This window comes from Gouania willdenowi, chromosome 24 (genome assembly GCF_900634775.1).
Source record: "Gouania willdenowi chromosome 24, fGouWil2.1, whole genome shotgun sequence".
Taxonomy (NCBI): domain Eukaryota; kingdom Metazoa; phylum Chordata; class Actinopteri; order Blenniiformes; family Gobiesocidae; genus Gouania; species Gouania willdenowi.
Window position 1 is genome coordinate 20,332,528 of NC_041066.1, and position 15,256 is coordinate 20,347,783.

Sequence of the window (15,256 nt, forward strand, 5' to 3'; positions counted from 1 at the left end):
TTACTCGTGACAGGATGTCAATCACCTTTAAAAAAAACAAATAGTGAGTTTAACCTTTTACTGACCAATTTAAGAGGTTAAGTGCCTTGCCCATGGGCACTGGAGTGGCTACGGTGCTGAACATCAATCCCTGCCTTTCCCTGGAAGTCTTTTGAGCAAATCCAGAGCTTTTAACTGGCAACCATCCAGTGTTGTGCATGTTGATATACAGTAGTGAGGATTCAAAGTAACAGGCTGTCATTCTTTAGTCGGATTCCCAACGATCGGTTTACATGAAAAAGGCCGGTTTGACTGCATGTGGCATCGCAAACATGAACAGAATGTTTTATAGATATAGAAGTGAATAACATCATAATACATTTACGTCAACTAAAGCTTGCACGTTATTTCTTTCTGTGATATAAAATATCGTTTTAATAAAAATCTAAAACTCCTGGTGTAGAAACAGACTCCATCTTTTTATTTGTTAAAGACAGGGATTGACTTTGAGGTGATAAACGCTGCGATGATGGCGAGAGCTGCACAGTTGAGCAGGACTTTGGCAGGACTTTTCCTCACAATGTTCCCTGTATGTGGTGAACTGTGCTCCAGTTTCATGCTTGTTTGAAAAACGCTGTCACCCCTTTTCCCTCTTAAATATGAAACACGAAACACACGCTGCAAAAAAAATTGTATTTCATCTTAACTGTGATTAAATGAAAAGACAAATTATTTTTCTGCATCACAAAAGCTCTGACTGATTTGCGGCGGCCATTACTTAGGTGTTACTCTATTAGGTTGCAGGGTATTATGTCAAATGATGTCAACTTTTCCTTTGTGAGCATGTGTGTGTGTGTGTTTTAATTCAAAGGGAACTGGCGTAGCTAAATCAGGTACGAACTCTTTATAATGGCTCAATAAAACACATACTCGGGATAGGGAAAAAGTCACCTCTGCAGAGAGAAATGTGCATAACATCAACAATCTGCAGTAGAAATGAGGAAAACTGACCTGTAGCCACTTCCATTCATCAGCTCCCAGTCTCCACCATAAGCCAGTTGGCGCTCGCTCTCGATAATCTGTCACACTGGATGGACGTAAGTGTCCGTGAGGTGGTATTTCTCAGGCCCCTTGTCTTTCTGTTATCACAGGATGTGGAGTTGGGAAGAATGGGTGAAGCAGAGTGGGGAGGACTGGAGCCCCTAAAAGCATGATTTACTTGACCTCGTAGCGCTGGAACTCACAGCCAGAGCCTCATTAATTCCCAGGGTCACTCCGCTCGGACATAAATTGGTTAAAAATCGCGACGCGTGGATAACTTCCAGACGCACCCTAAGAATTATGAAATCTTTGGCCTTAACTCCAACCACCCCGACTCTCCTCATATATACAGTCCGAAACCAAAGGATTTTTAAATGGATCCTCCACTGTTACAAATGTGGCCTAAAATTTTTGAAATATCTAATAGAAGATCTATGCCGAACAAAACGCATAATTTTGCACCATATTGGTTTTATTAACTTCTGAGAATGGTACTAATCTGTGTTCCGCCATCTTGAAATCACGTTATTGATGACGTCACACGGCCCCACTGCCTTTAAACATCCCATTGTTTTCTATTAGAGTGAAACATTCTGCCGGTTTTTTTTAGATAATTTTGCAGCTTTTTCAATCAAAATGCCAATTTGTGCTGCTTTTGGTTGCTCTGAAATGAGACGTGGGCAACTTCTATCACAGCGGGGGCCACAAAAATGTGTTTGTTTGATCGAAGGGCCACATTAACATTCATGTCAGCATTTAGAATAATGACCAATCTGAGCATTAACACATGAAAGAACAAATACTTATAGTATTTTTGTGTTTTTGTCATTCTGCATATGTTTGTTGTGATTGCGTTTTGTGCATTTCTGTTGTCCTTTTGTGTATATTTCCTGTGAAAAGTATGTTTTTTTGAGTCATATTGTGTATTTATGTTGTCATTTTGCATTTTTTGGTGTAATTTTTGTGTATTTCTGTTGTCATTTTGCTTGTTTGTTAGTACTGTAGTTTTGTAGTCATTTTTTCTTGTCTTTTTGTACTTTTGTTGTTGTTTTGTGTTATTCAGAGTAATTTTGTGTTTTACTGTTGTTGTTATGTTTTTTTGCATTTTTTGAGTATTTTTTGTGTTTTTCTTGTCTTTTACTGCGTTTTCCTGCAATGTTGTAATTCTTTGTATTCTTGCTTTTGCTTTGTGCATTTTTCTGTCATTTTGTACGTTTACTTTGGGGGCCACATAAAGTTAGACTGGGGGCCACCGCCAGTTGCCCTTGTCTGCTTTAACTAATCAGGAAAAGCTAAAGATATCGATGTATCCCTCTTTGGTTTACAGAAAGAGGATAAAAACGTGTAGGCGTATAGTCCGTGATTTACACGCTAACTTCAGCCACCAGAGCATGTCAGCTCACTGAGCTCTTCTTCTCTGCTTCATTGTCTACTACAAAACCTCAGAGTTGGAACTGTCGCTCCCTGCGGTCACAGATCATTTTTCGGTTTTAACTGTTTTTATCCTTTTTCTGGAAACCAAAAAGGTTTACGTCGAAATCTTTATCTTTTCCTGATTATTTAGAGCAACCGAAAGCAGCACAATATGTCATTTTGACCTAAAAAGCTGCTAAATTATCTCAAATCCAGGCTGAATGCTTCATTCCAACAGGAAGCGATTATATGTTTACAGGCAAATAGGGCCGTGTGACATCATCAATCACGTGATTTCAACATGGCGGAATACAGGTTTCAAAACGGTAAAGTAGTCCCATTTTTAAAAGTTAATAAATAGAAAAATGGTGCAAAATAATGTGTTTTGTTATGCATAGATCTTCTAATAGACATTTCAAAGATTTTAGGCCGCATTTGTAGATACAGTTGGTGATCCCACTAAATCTTTGGGTGTAAATCAGAGAAGTGACCAAAATCCAAATTAAAGAGAGACATCTCAAGGAACATTTTGTGCTTATTAGGCAGCAAATATGGAGTTTGTTTTATGTGATTATTAATGGTGAATGACTTTTCACTCCCATCCATTTTTTGGAGGCTTGGCCTGTCTTTTGTTTGGGAAAACGGAGCCGGAGCAACAGCAGGACTGAGAGGGAAGCTCTATAAATTACGCTAATGCACACATTTAAAGGGGCTCATATTCCCTTTGGCCTGTTATCGAGACTTCTCCAGTGAGAATGTAAACTACTTCTCTCTGTCCTCCTCCCCAGAACCAATATTTAATGTTATCATCCTTTAAAACATCCCAACTGTTTGTTATCCTCATAAAGAGCAGATGATTTCAGCTTTTTTCTCTCTCTCACTGTTTCATTATGGCTGCAGATTAGTCATGAGGCAAATAGCAGTTTAATGGTGCTGCCGGGCTCATTAATTTAACAAGATAGTCCCAGTATTGTGTAAACACTGTGAAGTCAGGGCTGGTGAATCACACCTTGAGTTTATAGGGGCCAACGGAGGGGGAGGATGCTGTGTTAGGAGCCCACACAAGGAAAGTCGAGTCAAGAAAAACAAGCTTAATCCTTCTGATAAAAGTAGGATTGTTTCAGCGTTTATTTGGACTTGCAGAGGCCAATGGCTGAGTATTGAACCTAATAAGACAGCAGCCTGTCCACAATTACCGTCAGTTTGGGGTTATCAGCCTGTGCCGTGCCCCACTACTTTTAATCAGGCTCCTCTCTGGTCACTCCCTATCAGCAGCAGTCCATCTCTGGACATGTCAGCATCCATCAGAGCTGCAGACAGAGCCAGCAGCAAAGCCTCGTAAATTACTGTTCTGTGCTTTGGGTTTACTGTCTGTCATGTAGCAGCACACACACAAATACACCCACCGACCTGCATGTGGGCCATCGAGAAGGGGGAATAAAGGGGAGAGCTTTCTGGAGCCCCTCCATAAAGTCAGCAAAATGATGGTCCATTGTTCTATGAGTCTGTGAAAACCACATTTATTTATTTACCTGAATAATATCCAGGACGTTTAATATGACTATATATTATGGCCCAAATAATAATAAAGATGCAAATCCTTGTTTTAATAAGAAATAAAATGGTGGAAAAGGTGGTGAAATGAGATTTTAAAAACCACAGAAATTGGTAAAACGTTGCAGGTTAGAGTGGGAAAAAAGGGTTCAAAGTATCATTATTGGAACAATTAGTTTAAACTGGCAAATAATTGGCATGACAAATGCCCACAAATTTGTGACTAAATAGGCAAAAAATAAGCATGAAATATGGTGAAAAGAGGATAAAAGTGACAATAATGAGTCAATACTTTGTGACATTAGGTGGGAAAAGTGTTGGAAAAGGTTTATAAGTGCCGAAAATGTCTTGAAAGTGGAAAAAATGTGCAGAAAAGGCATTTAAATTTGGAGAAGTGGCAGAAATGGGAGTAATGTCACACAAATGCAATAAAAGGTGCAAACATATGACAAGAAAAGCAAAAAATGGGCTCAAATTGTTAAAAAAACATTTGCAGTTTCTTGAAGACATTTGATGACTTGTGCATTATTTATTTTTATAACTGAATGCATTACAACTTAAATTTGTATATGCATTTGTTTACATGTTTACAAGTGTTAAAAAATAAGGTACAAATAACAATGACATATACAGTAAGTGGCACCTCAACTAAAATGAGTTAATGAATAAGATTAACTGATAGAAATGAGTCACTGTAGGAAAACCAACAGGATACGCACACAGTATTTAATAATAAGTATATTTAATGATCCTTTCACACGGAGAGACTTCTGAACACAAATAATGTTTTTATTCAGTCAAAACAGATGAAGCTGAAGCACATTCTTTATCATCGAGCCCTAAACATGTGTTAGATTACCGTAGTTTAACTCCTCAGGTGATTTAGTGTTGTTAGTCTTACTCACTACCACAACGTGACCTCCCCCCACCTCATCAACACGCCCCCACAACCCTGAACAAGCACATTAAAGTCCCAACATGCTCTCTGGCTCGTTTCAAGGCGACGGGATGACATCCCATCATCCGACTCAACCGACTGCATCTTTGTCTGAAAGAGTAAATAAAGGCTTCTTCTCCTCTGCCTCTGGTCAAGTAAAGTACACACACACACACACACACACACACACACACACACACACACACACACACACACACACACACACACACACACACACACACACACACACACACACACACACACACACACACACACACAATGAAGTCTGAGAGGCTCTCAGGTCACTCATTCTTAATGTTTAGACTGGTTAAGTCAATAATCTCAATCTAGCTGCAGTGATAAGTGAGTTTTTTAGCATTACTCCTCACTTTGGGAGTCCGTCTATAGTGAAAACATCAGTCAAAGAAGCACATGTTGGGAGGATTTCTTCCTCAGGGGAAAACAGACATAAATGAACTGAAAGTACAATGAAAATTATGCACAAAATGTGAAAAATATTAGTTATTTAATTATATTCTAATTAATTAGGAGAAAAAATTCCGTAAATTAGATGGGTTTTGTGTCTGTGTGTGTCCAAAATGACAGTGTTTCAATGCTGTTTGATGTACAATAGACTTCAAACTACAATAGAATAGATTTGTGGCATTTCCATCCAGAACCTACTCATATTTTTTTAGGCCGGGCTACCCTGACTCAAACCGCCACTCACTTTGTTGTTGTTGTGTACACTAGTTAAAATCACTACTCTTCTGTTATTCGTGAACGAATCGGTCTGATATTTGGTATGTAAAATTTATGGATGTGTACGCATCGACCAAAAGAAAAAAATAAAACAATTTATTTGCGAGTCAAATATTATATAACGGTTGGTGGTACCGAATCATTGGCACATACTAATATATAAACGGGGCTCATTACCCCATACATGTTTCAAATGACTACTCCTCCATTAGTTTTCCTTAGATTGGAATGCAGTTGGGTATGAATGAAGACGCTCTGAGCCCTTTTTTTTTTTTTAAATGAAGCCCCGGGGGCACCCCCCCATTTCTGGTCAGTTCCAACATAGTCGTGTGATATATCTTTTCAAAGGTAATTCAATGTAGATTACCATTATGCCTTGCAGAATTCGATTCAAAGTCATTTTCTCATTTATTTGTGAGTCAAATATTGCGACAGTTGGTGATACCGAATCACTGACACATACCAATACATGGATGCGACCCATTACTCCGTATGTGCCAAGGGGGCGCCAGGGGGCCCCATTTTTCAAATGACTACTTCTCCGTTAATGCTCGCTGAATCGGGCTGTAATTTGACATGGATATTCTATGAGCGGATGTCAAAAGCCTCTCGGAGCCTTTTTTTACTCGGTGGAACCGAATCATTTGACTGATTTCTCAGAAACGCGGTACGTGCTATTTGGCACCGAGACGTTCTGCTGGCCTGGCCATAGTTCATCCGAACTTGTTTTTACATCTACCTGTAGAGGTTAGAATGATTTCTGTGTAGAATGTAAAACAACTGTATAAATTAAAAACAAATAATCAAAATAATCTGAAACTTTTTTCTTTCATTATTTACAGATTTTTATTTTTATTAACTTTTACTGGGAAACAAATTGTTTTGGGAGTATACTTTGAATGGTAAAATGCATTATTGCTGTTATGCAATTCATATGATTTTTCCACATTGCTGATGTTGTATATAGTACCACCTCTAGAGGGCACCCTTTACTTTAGTTAAATTGTGTAAAAGAGTTTTTGATAAAAAAATACATATACCTTTGTAAAAATGTTTAAACGGAATAATTACTTGAACTTAGTGATTTGCTAAACTATAAAATTAAGTCTGTTCACAGAAAAAGATCATTTGTATGTCTTTTTATGAATGTAAATAAAATATCATTGCGTATGTAGCCTATTTGTAGACGGTAGACTTTCTACAGAAATGATAATAAATGTGAAAAACATTCGGATAAGGACAATAAATCTTCATTTTCACTCGCCTCTGTTTGATAGTGAAAACTTCATAATGAACCTTCTTTCTTTATCTTTGGCCGACATGTCATAGCCCCTGCTCCTGCTGTAATTACAGCCAACGTAAGTTGTGGTTAAACATGATGTGGGACGAGCAGCAGAAGCTCTGCCTCCCATCACAGGGAATGTAATGAAAGCCAGATCTTTCTCCTTGTCTGTTCAGAGCTCATCACGATCAATGTCATCGCTCACAGCAGCTCCGACTTTCTCCGCCTCAGACAGCTTGTTATGAGAGGATCAATGCAGGAAAGAAGAAGTAGAAGAAGAAGCAGTGTGTCAGGAGTCGGATAAACTAGTTAGATTCCTAACATGAGATTGGTTGAATAGTGATCGTGCCAATCCCAGCCAGCCAAATGATGAAGCCACCGTTCCGAGAAGGTAAACAGCGATGAGTAAAGTGACAAAAAATGAGCAACAGGTGGAAAGAAAAGAGTTAAAAGTGACTAAAATGGGCCAACAAATCGACAAAAAAGAGGAACTAGGTGGTTTGTAAGGGCAAAAAGTAGCTTAAATCAGCAAAATGTGGCAAACAATAGTGGTAAAAAGGGCAAAAATGTGGAACAAAAAGAGGCAAATGGAAATAAGTGGTATCTATTGGGCAAAAGTTGGCTTATTCAGATGAAAAGTGTCAAAAAATGCTTAAAGAATTGACAAAATTTGGATAAAAGTGTGAAAAAGAACTAGCAAAAATGGACAAAAATTTGAAAAAAAGGGATATTTATTGGAAAAAGGGAACTTAAATCTAAAAAAAAATAAAAAGTTTCAAAATACTTTGGAAAAGGCGCAAAAACGGGACAAAGGACGTTGCAAAATGGCCAAAGAAAAAAGTAAATGGGGTTAAAAAGTTTCCTCATTTTCAGGTTTTCTGGGGAAATAATTAAAATTAAGACATCACTGACTTTATAACAGCTTTATCATGGTTTTAGTGAATTAATTTAATAAAGTAAATTGGGAGTCGACGGTTGTCCTACCCTTAGAACACCCTCACTTTTAAAATCACTGCTCCTCCCCTGGGTGGGGGGGATGTGGTGTGTATGTTAGGAGGGAAGTGATCCTTCTCTACAAGCTATACATGACAGTGCAGATGTGTTGCTCTGTTCTGTTACGCCGGCTCTAAAAAACACAAGAGTGATGGAGGGAAGGGAATTCCCAGAGAGAGAAAAAAAGAAAGAAAACCTGTCCAAATAAATAACATGAAGTGGCACTCAGAGCGACGCAGTGCATCTTCATTTCCTGCAACTGTTTCCTGCAATCAGACACAGTTACTACTTTGTATCTCAATCCACTGAGCTACAGTGAACACTGTGTATGCGTCGCACACACAACCCTGCAGGAAGAAGCAGAGGTGTGGTGATTGGAGTGTCTGAGTCATGACCTCCAACTTGTAATGATCATCTGATGGATGCAGGGCGGAGGTCAAATATGTGCCAGAGGATAACTGGGTAGTGTCTGAAGCTCTGTAAACACACTTTTTTTTAACCCTCCTATTATCTTTGGGGTCAATATGACCCCATTCAATGTTATAATAGTAGTATAATATAATAATATGAAATTGTATTCATATTTCATGACTTTTCCTAATTTGATGAGTACATTTGATTAAGCATAAAATTATCCTGATGATATTTTTTCAATGTGCTGCACACACATTGCATGCATTGGAGTTCCTCTGGGGTCTCTCTCTCTCTCTCTCTCTCTCTCTCTCTCTCTCTCTCTCTCTCTCTCTCTCTCTCTCTCCTCTCTCTCTCTCTGAAAATGTCCTCAAGGACAAGGTTTACTATCAGTGAGGTTTTGGAACAGCTCCTTCACAGTAAAAGTGACGTAAAGGAGGATGTGTCTGAAAGTTTACAGTGAATAACCCCAAATATGTTGCAAGAGGGAGATAAAAGATAAAGGTTTTATTATGATTAAGGGGTTATTTTTATATTCAACAAGTAAACAAAGTGCCTGACACAAAAACTTGGTCAACTATTTTCTGAAAATAATATTCTGGAGGCAAACATCCCTGAGTCGGATTGACCATATGGGTTGTTCACAAAGCACAAAGTCAAATTTAACTAAGCTATATTCATGCTTTTACGAATTTTTTGTAAACCTTCTCAAACAAATGTGTTTTTGTGTATTAAAATAAAAAACAACAGTTCAGAGAAGTGGAAACTGAACAGTGCAAAACAGTTGACGTGAAATAAAGCGATTAACTGTTTTTTTTTTTTTTCTTCCAGTGAGTTATTTTTCAGTAAATATATATTGGCTGTGGCTATGGATACGTTAAACGTATCCGCAGATTGCCACTCTATGTATACGCAGCACCCCCTCGTTGGCCAGTTTAGATCACCCTAACTCTATCTCTAGCCCTGAAATGTTTATTTTTGTTGGATTTGTATTTTTAAAGGTGAAATTTGCCGTGTTAAATATGTTAAAATGAAAAAAATGATTTGTCAAATGTGGGATTCAAACCCACGATAGCAAAAGGATGAATCCTTGAGTGTAGCACCTTAGACCACTAGGCTATCCTGGCACAGTGATCACACAGGCACATTGTGCTTATGTAGAAATAGTCCTGGGGGCTATGGCTACATTTAACGTACCTCCAGACACTTTCTTATATAATTGCAATTAACGCAATAAAGTCCCATTCCTACTAATTATGTTACGTTTTCTAGTGTGAGTAAATCCTGCACCGCCACATATGTTCTCATGCTAGTTAAATGTAGAGGGGAACGAGACCATCCCGTCCTGACGAGGGGCCGTTTGGAGTAAAACTGAAGATCTGAGCAAAAAGGCGTCTCAATCCAACCATTGTGGGAATTTCTCCATCTCTCTGAGATGAAGGCAGCTGGCCACAGTGACGCTTAGTTAAGTTTTATAGTCAGATATTCACAGATGATTAGTCCAGCTGTGCAGTGTCATATATTCCTAAACAAACCCTGCAGGAACTGAACTCTCACCCCTCACTGCACATGTGGTTACAGGGTCTGTGCTCACACTCTTGTTCGTGCACTTAAATATGTGCAAACATCAAACACACACACACACACACACACACACACACACACACACACACACACACACACACACACACACACACACACACACACACACATTGACATGCATGAAGAAGGAAACAATAAAGTGAGTTTGTTTGACCAAAGGGCCACATTATGAACATTCATGTCAGCATTATAATAATGACCAATCTGAGCATTAACACAGGAAAGAACAAAGGTTTTTTTTTTTTCCTGTAAAATGTATGTATTTTGGAGTCAAATTGTGTATTTGTGTTTTTCTGTTGTCATTTTGTTTGTAGTATTGTGGGTTTGGCGTTTTTATTGTCTTTTTGTGTGCTTTTGATGTCATTTTGTGTTATTTGGAATTTTTTGTTGTTTTGTGTGTTTCTGGAGTATTTTCTATATTTTTCTTGTCTTTTACTGTATTTTTTTGTAATTTTTTTGTATATTTTAGTGTATTCTTGCTGTTGCTTTGTGTATTTTAATATAATTTTGTGTGTTTATTTTGGTGGCTGCAGACAATTAGACCGAGGGCTACCAGTAAACTACGCCTGGTCCTTTTATGTATTTTTTTCCTGTAAAATGTATCCTTTTTGTCATATTGTGCATTTATGTTGTCATTTTGCATTTTTCTGTTGTCGTTTTTGTTTGTCGTGTTGTGGATTTTCACAGTAGTTTTTTTGGTGTACTTTTGTTGTCATTTTCTGTGATTTTGTATGTTTTTTGAGTCTGAGGTTTTTTTTTTATGCATTTCTTTTGTCGTTTTGTTAATTCTTGTAGGAGTTTTGTGTGTTTCTGGAGTATTTTTTATGTTTTTCTAGTCTTTTACTGTAATTTTTTGTAATTTTTAGTATATTTTGGTGCGTTCTTGCTGTTGCTTTGTATATTATGATATAATTTTGTGTGTTTACTTTGGGGGCCGCATACAATTAGACCAAGGGCCGCCAGTTGACTATACGTCTGGTCTATAGCTTGCATTAAAGCTTTGAATATGAAATCCTCATTGACGCAGTATAATGTAGGTTTTATAAGGGCTGCAGTCTGAGAAATGGCTTTACTCTAACCACACAAATGTAAAAAAGTAAGGTAATTATGATCTCTTACCAAAATATGAGGCTTTTTGCTTAGCCAGAGGAAAGGAAGTGAGACTTGAGGATGTGAAACTGACAGATTTTTTAAATAATTCACCTGCTCACTCTCACTCGTGTGTCGTCCTCACTTGTTGCTGTGGATAATGCGTCTGCATGGCCATCCCTGGATCCTAAATTGTTACAATCACGGGGGGCCGTGTGTCCTTCTGTGGGCCCCCACAGTCCTCTGCACTGCAGCTTTGTTTATTTTGGAACACGAACAAGACAAACCTAAGTGACGTAGTATTTATTTTAATGCTTGCCCTTTTACCTCCTTTTTACAAGGCCAGCCGTGAAGAAGAATTCCTTGATAATCAGTCAGTTTAGGCTCAAAGTGTGTGTGTGTGTGTGTGTGTGTTCGCCCTCCCATGTGTTGACACCGTGCTCACAGTCTCACATTTAGACATAATGGAGTGTGACCAACTGTAATGCTACAACACCGTCTGATAATGAGGCCAATTCTAAGATAAAAGGGCATGAGCAATGAGGCACGTGACATGCTTTATTATGTCTGGTCCCTGGGGTGGTCCACGCACCGCAAGCTTCTCACTTTAATACAAATAATTACAAATTATAGACAATTTCCAAACATTTAGTTTTTGAAAAAGATAAAAGACTGAAGGTAAAATTATAAGCCAGTGGGTCCCAAACATTTTCTGTTGCTTCCCCTTTGACGAATTAGAACAGAATGAGACAAAATTTCAACAAAATGGGTTAAAAATGTTTAACTTTTATTGCAAAAGGTAAAAAATGTGAATAGTCTTCTTCAAAACTCAAAAAAATAACATAAAATGTGCAATCACACACATGTATTTTTCTCATCACCGCCCCCCCCCATAGCTCAATGATTTGAACCTCATTCACTATTTATTTATTTAGCTCTTTTTTTTTTTTTAATTGAGTGATGCTTAACATAATATTGAACAAAAATTTGAGTAAAACAACACCAACAGTTTGTAATGAAACGTATTAAAAAAAGTAAGAACGTGTACAGGAATTTAAAGCTGCCACACATGATTTGTTTTAAATTACATAAAATCATAGCGAATGCCTCATAAATCAATTAATCAAACATAATTTACTCCAAAAACAAAGGAAAAAGGTTCAAATTGCAGCTCAAAAAGTAAATTCTGTCAAAAAACAGACGCATGCAAGTATTTTAATAGTGTTTTACTTAATTATGTACGTTTTCTTTCTTGTTTCGTGTGTCTTTTTTTCATTTGTAATATTTCTCGAGCCTCTGTAACATTGGGATCATTAAAGTATTTCTGATTCTGATTTTTACTTTGTCCATACCTTGATTTCGCTCTTGTGTTCACCCCCCAAAACTCTGCCAAAGTCACTTCCCAACACATTTCTCGTATTTTCACACTAAAAGTTATGGCAAAACAATGGAAGTTGTTTATTTTTGGGTTCAAGGGGAACAAACTAGAACAAAAATGTCATCAAGCGATTCCCCCCGCAACGCGTAAAGAAGAGTGTTTACAGTGGAGACAAAACAAAGTTTCAAGCATCAATTTCTATCTTTTTCTTTTATTTTGGAGTAAATTATGTTTGATTCTTTGATCTAGGGCAGACATAGGCAACTGATGGCCCTCAGTTTAATTTTCTGCGGTTCCCAAAACAAAATTGTAATTTATGAAGTTGGAAGTTATATGAAGCCCAACAGAGCATACGTCACTCCAGAAACACAGAAAACGACAGGAAAATGCATAAAATGTCTACAAAAGAACACGAAGTGATAACAAAGACACACTAAACAACCACTGGCAATAAAAACCACAACACATACAGAAGGACTTCAAAGACACACAAAATGGCAACAAAAATACACAGAAAGACAAGAATAACACAAAAAATATAACAAAAAAACACAATGACTCAAAAAAAAAAAAAAAAGAAATTGCCATATTGACAAGAAAATAGACAAAATGAATTCAAAAACACACAAAATGTCTAAAAACTCAAAAAAACACTAAGAAAACCCACACAAAAAACTTTTTGTTCTTTCCTGTATTAATGCTCAGATTGGTCTTTATTCTGAATACTAACATAAATGTTGATAATGTTCCCTCGGATCAAACAATTACATTTTTCGGGTCCCGTTCTGAAAGTAGTTGCCCATCTCTGATTTATGATTTTATCTAATAAAAAAATATTACGTGTGGTGAAGTTTTAGTTTTTTAATGTTAAGCAACGCCCTATAAAAAAAAAAAAAAACTTTGGTAAATAAATAAAAAAAACACGTTGTTATTTTGACTTAAGGTTTTCATGACTGTGCAGCTTATCTCATCAGAGTGTGGTTCGATGTTTGCTCTTCTCCATTTGACCATCTGTGAGCCACGATAAGCACCAGGAAGAGGAAATAAGGAAACCTCAGACCTAACGTGTACCTTCAGGTGAACGACGTTGCATAATGTGTCTGATTCATTTTGTATGTGACGGTTTAAGAAACACGGTGGGAAAACCCACAATTTCTTGTTAACATGCTTTTTGTTACTGATACAAATAAAGAAAACAGAACCGTGTTGCCATATACTTATGGTTTCAGTATACAAACTGTATTGTTGACAAATACTTATGATAATAAGTCATTTGTGCGGGGGGGTTCTATCATACCTCCATCAGTATTGCTGTTTTATAACACTTTTGTGATATTTATGTCATGGTTATTTGGCCTGTAGATCATGTTTCCCAACAGTAATCATCTAAAAAATGTTTCACAGAGTTAACGTTTTGCCAGCACATCGTTTTCATTCAATATGGAGAAAAACAAACAAACAAACTCCCCAAATGAACATGAATATTCCTAAAACTAGTCCGGACAATGGTTGTCGTGTGTTGACTACAGTGCACCCTTATTTTAGCCAATCACAGCCTTGCATTATAACATCATCATCATAAGGGAAATGATAATCATATACTTGGTAATGTCAGCGCTGTGGTTAAAAATGGAAGCCACTCTCTCATTTGCACTCAAACATTGTCAACATATGGTTAGTTTAAAGCCACATGCAGTTTTTACAGAGCACGGGATTTGATTATGATGACGCTACTTACGTCATTACCTTTGTAATTTTTGCTTATTTTGACCTTTTTCCTGCAACTAAACCAAACTTGCCATATTTTAACCTATTTTCATCACTTTTTCTTGCAATATTTTTGTTCTTTAATGCATTTTTGCTACATTACTCCCATTCCTGCCACTTTGCCATCAAATTTCAATACCTTTTATACACTTTTGTTTATTTTCAAGACATTTCCAGCACTTACAAACACTTTCCACACATATGTTAACCCATTATTATCACTTTTAACCTCTTTTCACCATGTTTAGTGCTCATTTTTGCCAATTGAACCACATTCACAATTTCTTTGCCATTTTAAAATAATTGTTCCAATTTTGACATTTTGAACCCTTTCAACAACTTTTTCTGTCCATTTTTGGCCACTTTAATGTGCAACTTTTAACCAATTTCTGTGGTTTTCAAAACCCCATTTCACCACCTTTTTCACCATTTTGGTCTCTTTTAACCCATTTTATTTCTGATTAAAACAATGATTTACATCTTTAAGATGACTACTATGGCAATAATAATAATACATTTCCTGGATAACTGTGGATATTATTCAGATAAATAAATAAATGTGGTTATTACCCAAAAATCTCTCTCCTTTATTCCCCCTTATAGATTGCCCTGCCTCTACATGACTGTTCTTCGGGTACAGTGGGGGTCTCCAGTCTCTGACAGCTTTATTTTGAGGGTCGTGGGCTGAAAAAGTTGAGAACCACTGCCATTTATGGCCCAAATTAAAACCAAACCCCACAAATTACAGCGTATACCACATCGTGTTGCCTCATGACGACAGTCTGCAGAAACGCTATAAAACGCATCCTTCACCGCCACATTAAAAACACAGCGACGGGTCAGAGGATTTTCTGCTATTGGCTGTAATCTAAGACTTGATCATATTTGAGAAGGGTGCTGACAGCAAGCTAAAGTTCTCCAGGTTGCAGATTAGCTTAGAGAAATTCATCCAAGAACAATGAGGAGAAAAGTCTTCTAGGAGGACCCGGCCACCACGCTGTGCCCGGCCGCCTGCGGTCAGCAGCCGGTGCAGCCGTAGGTAACTCTG